The sequence below is a fragment of the Portunus trituberculatus genome, chromosome 50 (assembly GCF_017591435.1).
Source record: "Portunus trituberculatus isolate SZX2019 chromosome 50, ASM1759143v1, whole genome shotgun sequence".
Lineage (NCBI taxonomy): Eukaryota > Metazoa > Arthropoda > Malacostraca > Decapoda > Portunidae > Portunus > Portunus trituberculatus.
Window position 1 is genome coordinate 31,607,113 of NC_059304.1, and position 13,621 is coordinate 31,620,733.

Sequence of the window (13,621 nt, forward strand, 5' to 3'; positions counted from 1 at the left end):
TGGCATGTAGCTCATCAGGACCACTAGCTTTCCTATCGTCTAGTTCAAGAATAAATTTCCTAATAATTCCCGGTTTTATATCAATATTTTCTAAAGCTCTTAAACTACTCGTCGCACTGTTTGTAACAGGATTTCCTATTCTTTCCTAGTAAATACTGAAGAAAATTGTTCATTCAATAATTCTACTATGTCTTCATTTTGATCCACTACTACACCATCTTTTCTGAGTGGTCCAATCCTATCCTTATTTCTTTTATCACTGACCTTGTAATAACTATATAATTTTTGGGATCTTTACTCCCAGCTCTAGCTAGTTTTATCTCTGCCTGCCTTTTACTTTTTTATAACCTTACTCAAATCATCTCTGACCTGTCTGTACCTAATCAAATCTACATCTTCCCACTTTTCTGCAACTCTCTGTATGCCTCTTCTTCTCTCTGATCTGGCTACCTATCTCATGAGTCCACCATAATGGCTTCCTGTTTCTCTGCCTTATATCTTTGTAAGGGATACACTGCATCACTATACCCTTTACTACAACCTTAAAAATATCCCACATCTCCTGTGCAGTTTTATTTCCAAAACTATCTTCCCAGTTTACCTCTCCTAATAACTGACGTAACCTACCATAATTGCCTTTCTGATAGTTTGGGACTCTAGTCTTATTCACTATATTATCCCTACTGGAATTAATGATAAATCTAATTATATGATGGTCACTGTTTGCTAAAGTCTCTCCTACCTCAACTTCCTTTAAACAATGCTCAATATTTGTTAGTACTATGTCTAAAACCTTCCTCCCCCTAGTAGGTTTATCTACCATCTGCACTAAATAGTTATCCTGAAAACTTTCCATAAACTTATTTTCACTAGCATCTCCTACCATCCTCTCCCAGTTTACTGACTTAAGATTAAAATCCCTAAGATAATTGTCTGACTAGTACACCCCTATTTATCTCATCTACCATAAGGTTGTCTACATCTGCTGACTGGTTAGGTGGTCTATAAAAGCTCCTACTCTAATAACCTTACTTTTGTTTACTCTAACATCCAGCCATAAGGACTCTACTCTGTTATCTACCTTAATACCATTAACCTGACTGGAAATGAAGGATTTTTTACATAAATAACTACTCCTCCACCTATCCTACCAATTCTCTGGTGTAAATACATAATGTATCCATCTACTTCATATTCTTTCCTATTTTCCTAAACTTTTCCTCATTTACCCATGCCTCTGTGACACATACAACATCTAAGTCCTCCTCAACTATATAACTAGATAACTCGTCCTTCTTGTTCCTAAGACTCCTGGCATTTACATAAAAACATTTAAGTCCTGCTACCTTCCTAGATGCTGTCTCCTTATTTGGAATCCTAATCTTATTCTCTCCTATTTGCACCTGGAAATCTTTCCTAATCTTTTCACTATCTCTGTTTATCCTATCTAATTTATGTCTAGCATCTTTCTTCTGGAATGCATTTGCTACCTCACCCCTACACTCCATCCCAACTCCCCTCCAGACATCCACTCAGCACATCCACACCCTTCCTACTCAGATGCACACCATCCCTAGCATACAAATCCTTCGCCCATAGAACCTATCCCATACATCCACAAAGCTGACACCCACATCCTTACACATCCCTTTTACCCGATCATTCACACCAATGGCTCTAGACAACCATTCCTGCTAACATACACACGAGGCAAGATTCCTGACACTACACACCTCCTACCACTCTCCCTTATCTTGCCTAACATTTCCCGAAATCTTGCCACTAACTCCTCCGACCCACCTGCTCTGACATCGTTCCCACCTACGTGCAAAACTACTACACCCTCCCTCTCCATCCCCCCAACCCTCTTCTGCACCTCCTCACTCACTGCCTTCACACCTGCACCAGGCATACACACGTTCGTCCTCCTATCCCTGTCTTTCCCACAGAAAGTGCTATCTAAATACCTAACCTGAGAGTCACCCACCACACACACCTGAGGTGTGCTAGGCACAACCATCCTCCTCCTCTCCTCTACCCCCTTCTTTCTCCTTTCACTCACCACAACCACTTCATTCACTCCACTCTCACTCTCACTCTCCCTCCCTCCAACAAACCGAACCTATTTTCACACTCAACAGGTTTAGTCCTATCCTCCCTAACTGCCTCCGCTTTCCTTCCCCTCGCAACCTGCCATCTCTGCCCATCCTGACTACTATCTTTCCCAGTCTGGCTCGCCTGCTCCCTCTTCCCCACTCTGCTCTTCCCGACAGAGGGCCAAGCCACCCTGTCGCCCTCAGAAGGTCCAACCTTCGGCCTAACACTGATCTCCTGCCTAATTTTTTCCACTGCCTCCCCAAGCCTCTTAACCTCCTCCTTCAACTCAAAGATGAGAACTTCGTTCGCACTTTTCCCCTCACTTAGCTTTCTGATTTCCTCTCGCAATTCTCGGTGCTCAAGAGAAAGAACTAAATTCTCGCTCTTGAGCCTACACACCATACACTCAGAAAAGTCAACGACCTTCCTGTCATGCCCACACATCTCACACACAACAAACTCTCCCAATCCCACCTCAACACTCTCTTTCACGCACTCAATCACACTCTGATATACCTCAGTAGCTACCGCCATACTAATTTACAATCTGTTAACTCACAAACAAATAAAAATACTTGGTGACGGCGGGGTGGGGGAACCGCGGTGGTGGGGGGCCTAAGTGAGGTCAACTAATCCTCTTTCAAGGTCAACTTGACAGTTACAAGCCTAGTCTCCTCGCTCTACAAAATACTTTTAACTCACAAACACTGATTCTAACCACTATTTCACTCTAATCTAACACTTGCAGTACACACTTTCACTTCACTAACACTCAAAAGCACCACACACAGACACCAAGCACAAACACCACTCGCTAACTATAAAAACCACAGCCAAAAACGGAGCGCACACACAACACGTCCACTCGCCACCGTAGCTCTCTAATAATCTGGAAAGAATGTGGCGAGCGAGGTGTAGGGATCATTAACGAAGAGAAATACTACTTTTTTTCTTTTTTTTCTGTTTTGTCTCTTTTGTCCTCTACAGGAGCAGCCGATCTAAAGGCCTGGCTCCGGAGCGATCCCGAGCCACCTGTAGTATCAAGATCAAGATCAAGAGTCAGTGCTGAACGCATAAACACCGCGTACTTCACCTTTGGAGCACTAGAGGTTGTGACGCACAGCCTGCCCTTCCACAGCATACCCACAAGAAGAAAACAGGTACACTTACCTATATCCTGAAATGCTACCTCTTGAGGTATTTTTGAGTAAAAGTTGGTAACATATCCCATAAACCTAATTCAAGTATGCTGATTCTGAAAATCTAGGTTACCAGGCTCAATTTTGAGGGTAAGTGTTTCAAAATTCAAGATAAAAATAGGGTGTACAAATATGTGAAAACTCAATAAACAAAAAGACACGGGAAAGTTTATTTTGATAGTTTGCCATAAAATCTTCACTGAATAACATGTTTATACGATTAGTAATGTGTAACACTCATTTGTGCATACATTATAGCTGGGAGGTAGTTCCATATTCTTGATGTAGGCTTCCATATTCTTGATGTAGGCAAAATATTGATGGTGTAGTCATCAATGGACAATAGCGCACTTAGATACTGCAAAATCACTCATACCATGTTTCAAGCAAAGTTTGAACTATGGAATAACACTAAACATAAAAATGATGTATCTTAAATTAATTTATTGTCAGGCTTATTCAAACATTCCACATCTGGAGTATTGCAGCTACATGCTCCTGTACAAGGCAACTTTACTTTCCTGCATTTGCATCTGAGAGACCGACAACCCATTTTGCAAGCACAGAATATTACTTCCAAACAAGCATTGGGAATTGGAGAGAATGACATAAGCTCTGGCACCAAGACTTCATCCTGTAGCTTCTATCCATGGCCAATAGGATCAGGCAGGCATGGTTTTAAAACATTTGCCTATCTCCACAACTTCGCTTGGTAATGTGATCTCAGTATATGATAGTGCAGCACATTGCTTGTTGGGGGTAATGCTTCACCAGAAACACCTTTCTGAAAAAGAATTACTCTTGCACTGTCAGTCTTCATCACGTCAAACAGGCCATATATTTTGCAAACAAAACTTTCAGCTGCATCTTCCATCTCATTGGTTAATGATCCCAGACCTACGTTCATTCCAGTTCATACAATTTATGAATGCCTGACAAAACCAGTAGTCGATGTACTGATTCCTTTTCACGCTTTAACGGGGTCAGATACAACTTCATTCTTCGCCAAAAAATGGAATGGAAAGTTTTGGAATAACATTGCAACTTACTGAGTGAACTAGGTCTGGGATCATTAACCAATAAGATGGAAGATGCAGCTGAAAGTTTTTTTTGCAAAATATATGGCCTGTTTGACGTGATGAAGACTGACAGTGCAAGAGTAATTCTCTTTCAGAAAGGTGTTTCTGGTGAAGCGTTACCCCCAACAAGCAATGTGCTGCACTATCATATACTGAGATCACATTACCAAGCGAATTTGTGGAGATAGGCAAATGTTTTAAAACCATGCCTGCCTGATCCTATTGGCCATGGATGGAAGCTACAGGATGAAGTCTTGGTGCCAGAGCTCATGTCATTTTCTCCAATTCCCAATGCTTGTTTGGAAGTAATATTCTGTGCTTGCAAAATGGGTTGTCGGTCTCTCAGATGCAAATGCAGGAAAGCAAAGTTGCCTTGTACAGGAGCATGTAGCTGCAATACTCCAGACGTGGAATGTTTGAATAAGCCTGACAATTAATAAATTAATTTAAGATACATCATTTTTATGTTTAGTGTTATTCCATAGTTCAAACTTTGCTTGAAACATGGTATGAGTGATTTTGCAGTATGTAAGTGCGCTATTGTCCATTGATGACTACACCATCAATATTTTGCCTACATCAAGAATATGGAAGCCTACATCAAGAATATGGAACTACCTCCCAGCTATAATGTATGCACAAATGAGTGTTACATATTACTAATCGTATAAACATGTTATTTAGTGAAGATTTTATGGCAAACTATCAAAATAAACTTTCCCGTGTTTTTTTTGTTTATTGAGTTTTCACATATTTGTACACCCTATTTTTATCTTGAATTTTGAAACACTTACCCTCAAAATTGAGCCTGGTAACCTAGATTTTCAGAATCAGCATACATGAATTAGGTTTATGGGATATGTTACCAACTTTTACTCTAAAATTTTAAAGGGTCTTTCTGGAATTTTCACCTAGTCTATAGGGCTGGATGTAAGTAAAGAAGGAATATGAGGAGAAAAACAGATGAGAATAAATGAAGGGAATGCTAGGAAAATGACAGGGATGATAGTCAGTGTAGGCTCTGGTAACAACGAGCTTACTCAACACTTTGAATCCACTGAAGGTTTAAGTAGTGCTGTTGCTAAGTTGAGTATTGAGATTGAGAGCCTAACGTCTCAACTAAATGCAAATGGTGTAGAGCCTTCCAGTGGAGTTCAGCAGCCAGTTGATCCTGCTTTGATCCAGAAGTGGGTGAGAGAAGACACTAGAGAATTGCTCGAGAGGGACAAAAGAAGGGATAGCATCATTATTCATGGTATTTCATCTAACAACGTTCAGGCTTCACTTACTGAAATAGCTAAGTTTTTGTGCCCTAATCTTAATTTTATTCTCTGAGATGTTGTTCCCCTAAAGGCTGATCTTGTCCGTGCCAAAATCTTGGTCCCTCTCCATAGATCTGAGCTGCTCTCCTCAAAGAGTAGTAACTTAGCTAGTTCACAATTCTCTTCTGTATACATTAGCAGAGATTTGACCTATAAACAGAGACAAGAGCTTCGGGAAAAGTGGGCTGCTGCACCTAGTGGTCTGACAATTACTGGTGGTGGCAGAAACCCCGGCTCAGGTTCTGGCTCCACTGGGGGTTTCACAACATCTGGCTCTGCTGGGAACAATAATGTGGATCTGCAGACTTTTGGTGATGGTGCAATTAGATGTGTTGGGCAGACCCTATCTCCTCATCCTCCTAACTCTGCCCCTATGGTTTCTAGTTCCCCTTTATTAGGGGTTGTAGTCCAAGTCGGCCCATTGTGACCACCAACTCGGCCATTACCTGCTTGGCCCACTGTATACCAACTCGGCCCATGCCATACCCGTCACATCCAAATTTACTTTGTTAATGGGAGCATCCGATTTGGATACCAAAAAAAGATATGAAAAAAAAAGTTTTAAATATTTTACTGCTCCAGAAATGGGAAAAATTAGAAGAAAAACGGAAAACAAAAGCAAACTCTAGAAATGTAAGACTATGAGATTATTTATTACCGTAACATGTATAAGCCATAAACATGTGAGGGTTGTGGGATCTGTATTAGCATATTTATTAAAGAAAGTGTTATTATTATAAAGTGTTACATTGGGCTTCTTATTGTTGAAAGTTCAAGGCAAAAGCATGAAACTATTAAAGCATGCCATAATTCATAAAAAAGTAAAAAACATAGGACTAAATTCATAAAACTATAAAAGCATGTCAGAATTCATAAAACTGTAGAGTCATATCTTAGAATTCGTAAAACTATAAAAAGTCATAATTCATAAAAGTATAAAAGCATACATCAAAATTCATAAAATCATAAAAGAAACATTAAAATTCTTAAAACAATAAAACATAATTATAAAAAGTAAAACACATTGCTAAAAACTTCTAAAAATAATAATGTAGGTACATATTAAGAAACAGATGGCAATATGATGAGAAACTGCCTTCATTAATTGTTTGGCCGATCTTTCATTATTATATTTGTCTTGTAGTTTTACAAGTTGGCCGTGATATTTATTATACTTATGTTGCTGCTTTCTCAAAACCTTCCCTTCTGACAGCAGTTGTACCCGTACCTAAATTAACTATCTTTGTCTCATCATGTAGGAGCTTTAAAAGTAAATAAAATAACCAGTGTTGACACAAACATCTTTATTTTCTAACCATTTTCTTCCTTATATATCAGACGTTTCGATATCTCAGTATGTCATCATCAGTGGTTTAAAAATAATAAAAGTACATTAGAATTCTAAAACACACAAAAATTATACATAGGATATATTTTTTATGTATGATTTTTTATTGTGTGTTTTAGAATTCTAATGTATTTTTATTATTTTTAGACCACTGACGATGACATACTGAGATGTCGAAACGTCTGACATATGTGGAAGAAAATGGTTAGAAAATAAAGATGTTTGTGTCAACGCTGGTTATTCTGTTTCTACTGAAGCTGAGGTTTCCCACAAACAGACCTGTCTCTGAAGTAAATGAAAATTTAAGTTTCCTTTCCTTGCCTTTAAGTTTATTTTGTTATGCCATCCCTCAACATCATTACTTGCTCTGTTGCTCCGACTGAAGACGCACCACGTGTGAAGAGGCCATATTACAGAATTGATTCACTCAAATAATTTATAATGTTTAGGGAAACGATTTGTCCTATAATTGTTTCTAAATGCAGTTGTTATTATAGTCATTAAATAATGTATGGAAAGGAAGAATAAAATGTTTACACCTACCATTGCGTAATGTTGGTGTGCGTGTGTTCTGCAGCATTTCAAATATACATTTGAAGAAAGTAAAGATACAGAAAGGTACTAAGAACTTATTCAATGTATGTGGAAGAAAAGGAAGCAAGATTGACAAACAAATACTACTATACTAAATGGGCCAAATTGGCACAGGCAATGGGCCGAGTTGGCTATAAAAAATGGGCCGACTTGGCACAGGCGAAGGGCCGATTACATTGAATGGGCCGATTTAGATCTATACCTTATTAGGTACTCCAGGAGGGAGTGTCAGAATGAAGATTACAGACCTGGAATTGGGAAATTAGATGTGTTTCAGTCTTCCCTTGTTTCCTATATTGTTTTTCCTCAAAAATTTATGAAAAATCTAAAAACTGAAAAAAGTGAATACTTACTTTGAAAGCCCACTTCAGTATATATCTAAACAACCTTAAAAAAGTTTTTGGCCCTGACTGAAAACTTATGGTTCCTAGGGCATCCTAAAAAAAAGCGTGTTTTTCAAAGTTGCAAAACTTTCGTATCCGAAAGAAAAACTTTTATTCAATTTCTTCTGAAAGTACACTAAATGTTTGTTGAATTTTTATAAAAATTGCAGGTCATATAGATAATTCTTTTTCTTTTACATGCTTTGATCAGAAATAAAAAAAAAAATCCTTATAGTTTTAGTGCTATAGGCACTTCAATGAGTGGCCCGATTCACCCCGGTGTTTTTCGTATACTGGGGTGTATCGGGCCACCGCACTTTCATTATATATGTTTTTGGTAAATCAAAGCTTCCTAATGTTTTTTTTTTTTTTTTTTTTTAGTTATAATCATCATCAGACTTCCTCCTCACACCACTGATGTACTGCAACCTCTTAATGTTTGCTATTTTAAGCCTTTGAAGACCAGGTGGGATGCCACTATTGCCAAATGGCAAGCAGCAAACTATGCTTGAAAAATTACCAAAGGGGAATTCATAGATTTGGTGGGCAAGGTTTGGGATGAATGTTTCAGTCTCCCAAATGTAAAAATGGCCTTTAAAAAGACTGGTTTGTATCCACCTGACTGCAGTGTTTATCCAGTGAAAACATTCATCCCAGATCTGTATAAATTATGCAAAAGTATCCAGACATCTTCAGAGCCAGTCCACAAACCAGCAACTCCAAAGAAGGTCAATCCTTCTAGAGAGATGATTTCTCCTTCAACCTCTTTCGAGCAGATAATGGCAAATGTTTTCAGAAAGCCCTACCCAACCACTAGTGGTACAATGCAGACAATAGCAAGAAGAAAAATAGATGTCCATAGTTGTGTCATAATGCACAATGTGTTCTTAGAAGCAGTCAAGTAGAAAGAAAAGATGATCCTTGAAAAGAAGAAAAACAAAGAAACAGAACCACAAGATAAAGGAAAGAAGTATCATCTGGGGAAGAAGATATTGACGACTTTCTGGAAAAGTTTGAAGAAGAGACTGTAGAAAAGAAAAGGAAAGTGCCAGAAGAAAGGACATCAAGGAAGAGATTCCACAACAGCACTCCACTAAAGGAGTCCAGTTCAGCAGAGGAGGAAGATGCTGAGCTATTGAACAGCAGTCATTCTTCAATCAGCAGTATAGAGGACATGGACGAAGATGAAGAAATTGAAGGTGTTGCAATGTTTAACCCTTAAACTGCGGCGATTGCTTATATAATCAAGTCTCTTGAGTACTGTGACGTGGCGATCGCTTATGTAATCATGAATTTTCGCGGGGAATGTTTTGAATTTTCGTGGTGCATTTCCCTTCAGACCTGCTCTTATGACTCCTCCCCACTTAGTGTTGCCATCATGAAGGCTCCAGATACTATAACAAGGGCCTCACTTGAGTTTTTACGGAAAAGTAGGAGACACCTGGCAACTCCTCTTGACTCGTTGGGTAGAATCCAACCTTGAGTATCATAGAAAACGTAGAAAACTTTATAGGGGAGACCAAATTATGCTATAGTTTATTACTTCTATCTCAATCAAGAGATTATTGTTATTATATCAGCTTCTTACGGCATAGGGGCAACAATCCTAGTAGCATTTTGAGCTGTGGTATTGTACAGAGGACTTGTGTCATGCAAGACACACAGAAATACACACACACACACACACACACACACACACACACACACACACACACACACACACACACACACACACACACACACACACACACACAGCTCTATCATACACAATACGTACAAAACATCTGCACAGTGAATTCGTGTCTCTCGTACACACGCACACACAATTTGGTTTAAGAAAAGGTCGGTCATGTGTGACAAATTCATTGAGTTTCTACTCTAGAATAGTTGATAAAGTACAAGAGAGAGAGGGATGGGTTGACTGTATTTATTTAGATCTAAAAAAGGCTTTTGATAAAGTGCCACATGAAAGATTACTATGGAAGTTAGAGGAGAAGGGTGGCTTAAAAGGAAGCACATTGAGATGGATGAAGAATTACTTAAGGGGGAGAGAAATAAGGACGATAGTTAAAGATATGAAGTCCAAGTGGAGAACAGTAGACAGCGGAGTGCCACAGGGGTCAGTATTGGCACCAATACTTTTTCTCGTATATATAAATGACATGCCAGAGGGAGTGAACAGCTACATAAATCTGTTTGCAGATGATGCAAAACTGTGCAGAGTCATTAAACAAAAAGAGGATTGTGAAATACTACAGGAAGACTTAAACAAGATCTGGAAATGGAGCAAAAAATGGGAGATGGAATTCAATGTGGACAAAAGCCATGTCATGGAAATGGGAAAAAGTGAAAGATGACCAGTGGGAATCTATAAGATGGGAGATGGAGTAGAACTAGAAAAAGTAAAAAGGAAAAGGACTTGGGAGTGACAATGGAAGAAAATAATCAACCGGTAAGCCATATTGATAGAATTTTCAGAGAGCGTATAATTTGCTAAGGAATATTGGAGTAGCATTTCACTATATGGACAAGGAAATGATGAAGAAATTGATAAGTACTAAAATAAGACCTAGATTGGAATATGCAGGAGTTGTGTGGACTCCCATAAAAGAAACACATAAGAAAATTAGAGAGACTACAAAAATGGCTACAAGAATGGTTCCAGAATTTAAAGGGATGGCATATGAGGAGAGACTAAAGGCAATGGATCTACCAACCTTGGAGCAGAGAAGAGAGAGGGATCTGATACAAGTTTATAAATTGATTAACGGAATGGATGAAGTGGATAATGAGAAACTGATCCTGAGAGAAGAATATGACTTTAGAAGCACAAGATCGCATAGTAAGAAACTAAGGAAGGGACGATTTCTGAGAGATGTTAAAAAATTTAGTTTCCCGCAAAGATGTGTTGAGACTTGGAACAGTTTGAGTGAAGAAGTGGTGTCAGCAAAGAGTGTACATAGTTTTAAAGAAAATTGGATAAGTGTAGATATGGAGACGGGACCACACGAGCATAAAGCCCAGGCCCTGTAAAACTACAACTAGGTAAATACACACACACAAGACACGGTAGAGGAAGGACGCACTGGCGCCGTTCCGACAAGCAGCTGATTTTCACTACATACCGATTGTACAGTTTTTACAGTGGCCTGGGCAGGTAGTGTGGTCTCATTTTTTCTTCATGTAATCAATTATTAAGGAATGATGAGCGAAAAAGAGATACCATCAAAATACAGACATAAGATTGGAGAAAGTAGGAAAGCTGATGATGACTATGCTGATGTGGGTGAGCATGCGTTCGAAGGGTTCGATACGACGACTACTTCACTACTAAAAAGAGTGTCAAATATTGAATATAAACTAGATAAACTGATAAAGGAGAAGATGGAAATGAAAGTGAATGAAGAACAGGATAAAGAGTTTATAAAACTGAGAGAAAGGATAAAAAAAGTGGAAGAAAATGAAGCTAGGCTAAAAGTGGAAAATGAAGAACTAAAAAAGGAAGTAGCTAACTACAAAAAAGCAGATGGAAGAAGGACTCGGTAAAGCCGAGAAAGAAAAAGAGAAACTGAAAGATCTAGTAAACAAGGAAGAGGAAAGAGTACAGAACATGATTAAAAAAGAAGTACAAGCATGGAGAGTCCAAGATAAGAAAGATAGGCTGATTTTCAGGAGGTGATTGAAGAACAACTTAAAGAAAAAGAAGAAAATGTGACAAGCAAAATGATAGGAGTCCTCAAGACAAAAGAAAATTTAGTTAGAGAAATTGCAGAAAAAAAGAAGAGTGTAGTCGTATTTGGAATAAAAGAAAAAAATATAAAATATAGACCAAAAAAAGAAAAAGAAGAATTAAAATCAGTCAAAGACCTACTGAAGAATCTAAACGACGAAGATAGGCAGAACTTGCAAGAGGAAGTAGAAGAAATAAACAGAATGGGACCATATCAAGAAGGAAAAACAAGATCAATCAAAATACTACTAAAATCACAAGCAGCAACAGAAGAAATATTATATAGAACAACTAAACTCAGAGAAACAGAAGGCTGCAAGGATATCTATATAAAGAAAAATAGAAATGAGGAAGAAAGGAAGAGATACAATGAACTGGTAGCAGCAGTAAGGGAAAAGAATAATGAAAGGACAGAAGAGGAGAAGAAGGCATTTTTTTGCAGAATTCCAGGAGACAGGATAAGGAAATGGTATATAAACGAGAAGGAAGAGAAAAAAGTGGAACAAGTTTAACTAAAAAATGATAAAGGCAAAAGACTAAAAATGATGTATACGAACATAGATGGGGTTTTATCAAGTAAACTAGAATTAAGAGATTACATAAGGAAAGAAAATCCAGATATTGTATGCCTGGCTGAAACAAAACTAAATAAGGCAATCAAAATAGACTTGGACAATAGGTATAATGTATGGAGAAGAGACAGAGTGGGTAAAGGAGGAGGAGGAGTCATGATTATGTTAAGGAAAGAGATAGTGATAAATGAAATGGAATGTGGGAAGGAAAAGCAGAAGTATTGTATATTAAGATGCATATTAATAAAAAGAGATAACAATCATTGTAACATATGTGCCACCAAAACAAATTCATGGACCAATCAAGAATATAAAGACATGATAGATGACACAATAAGGAGTCTAATGAGAATCGTTAAAGAAAGGAGAAAAGTGATATTAGTAGGAGATTTCAACTGTAAAGAAGTGGACTGGGAAAATTATGAAAGTGGTATGGGGGAAGAAGCCTGGGGAGAAAGATTCTTGAACCTAATGATAGACAATATGATGGACCAGAGAGTAAAGGAATGCACAAGATTCAGAGGAAACGATGAGCAAGAGATTGGACCTAGTTTTACAAGGGTATACAAATGAATGATGATATAAGATATAAGTGCCCACTGGGAAAGAGTGACCATGCAATATTAGAAATAGATATAGATAAGAGAAAGGAAGATAGAGACGATTCATACAAAGGAGACCGATTAAATTACAGAAAGGCTGACATTGAGAATCTCAAGAACTATTTTAAAAACATAGACTGGGAGGAGATGGAAAACTCAGAGACAATGCAAGACAAATATAACTTATTTTTGGAAATATATAAAACAGGAGTCAGGGAATATGCCCCATAATATAGACCTAGAGAAGAAGGAAAGAAAGATTGGTTTAATGCAAGGTGTGCCAAGGTAGAGGAGAAAAGAGATGGAGCATGGAAAAGGTGGAGGAGAAATAGGAATCCAGCAAAAAAGGAAAACTTCAAAGCAGCAAAAAATGAATATGTTAAGGTGAGGAAGGAAGAGGAAAAGAACTTCGAAAAAGACATTGTCGTAAAATGTAAGGAGCAACCAAAATTGTTCTATAGATTCATAAATGGAAAAATTAGGCAAAAAGAAACAATAGAAAGGTTAAAAGGAGAGAATGGGATGGTGGAAGACCCAAAAAAGTATGGCAGAACTATTAAATAAAAAATTCCAGGAGGTCTTTACTAAAGAATCCAAATTTGAGAGGCCACAGGGTAATGGAGAGACAATCTATATGAAAGAGATTAAAGTAACCAAGCTTGAAATAAAAGAGTTAATGAAGGAACTGGATGAAG

The 13,621-nt window shown here is 38.0% G+C and overlaps 1 protein-coding gene across 6 annotated transcripts in view; it reads left to right on the plus strand.

The window, feature by feature from the left end:
- LOC123500151 (N-acetylglucosamine-6-sulfatase-like) overlaps window positions 1–13,621 on the plus strand; it is a 298,128-nt gene that overhangs the window by 2,490 nt on the left and 282,017 nt on the right. For 4 of the 6 annotated variants that reach the window (XM_045248834.1, XM_045248836.1, XM_045248839.1 and 1 more), the window contains exon 2: window positions 3,085–3,257. The gene's annotated coding sequence lies outside the window, so the exon portion shown is untranslated. Of the gene's footprint in view, window positions 1–3,084; window positions 3,295–7,192; window positions 7,336–13,621 lie in introns of all 6 variants that reach the window. The other 2 variants (XM_045248837.1, XM_045248838.1) reach the window with 2 other exon arrangements.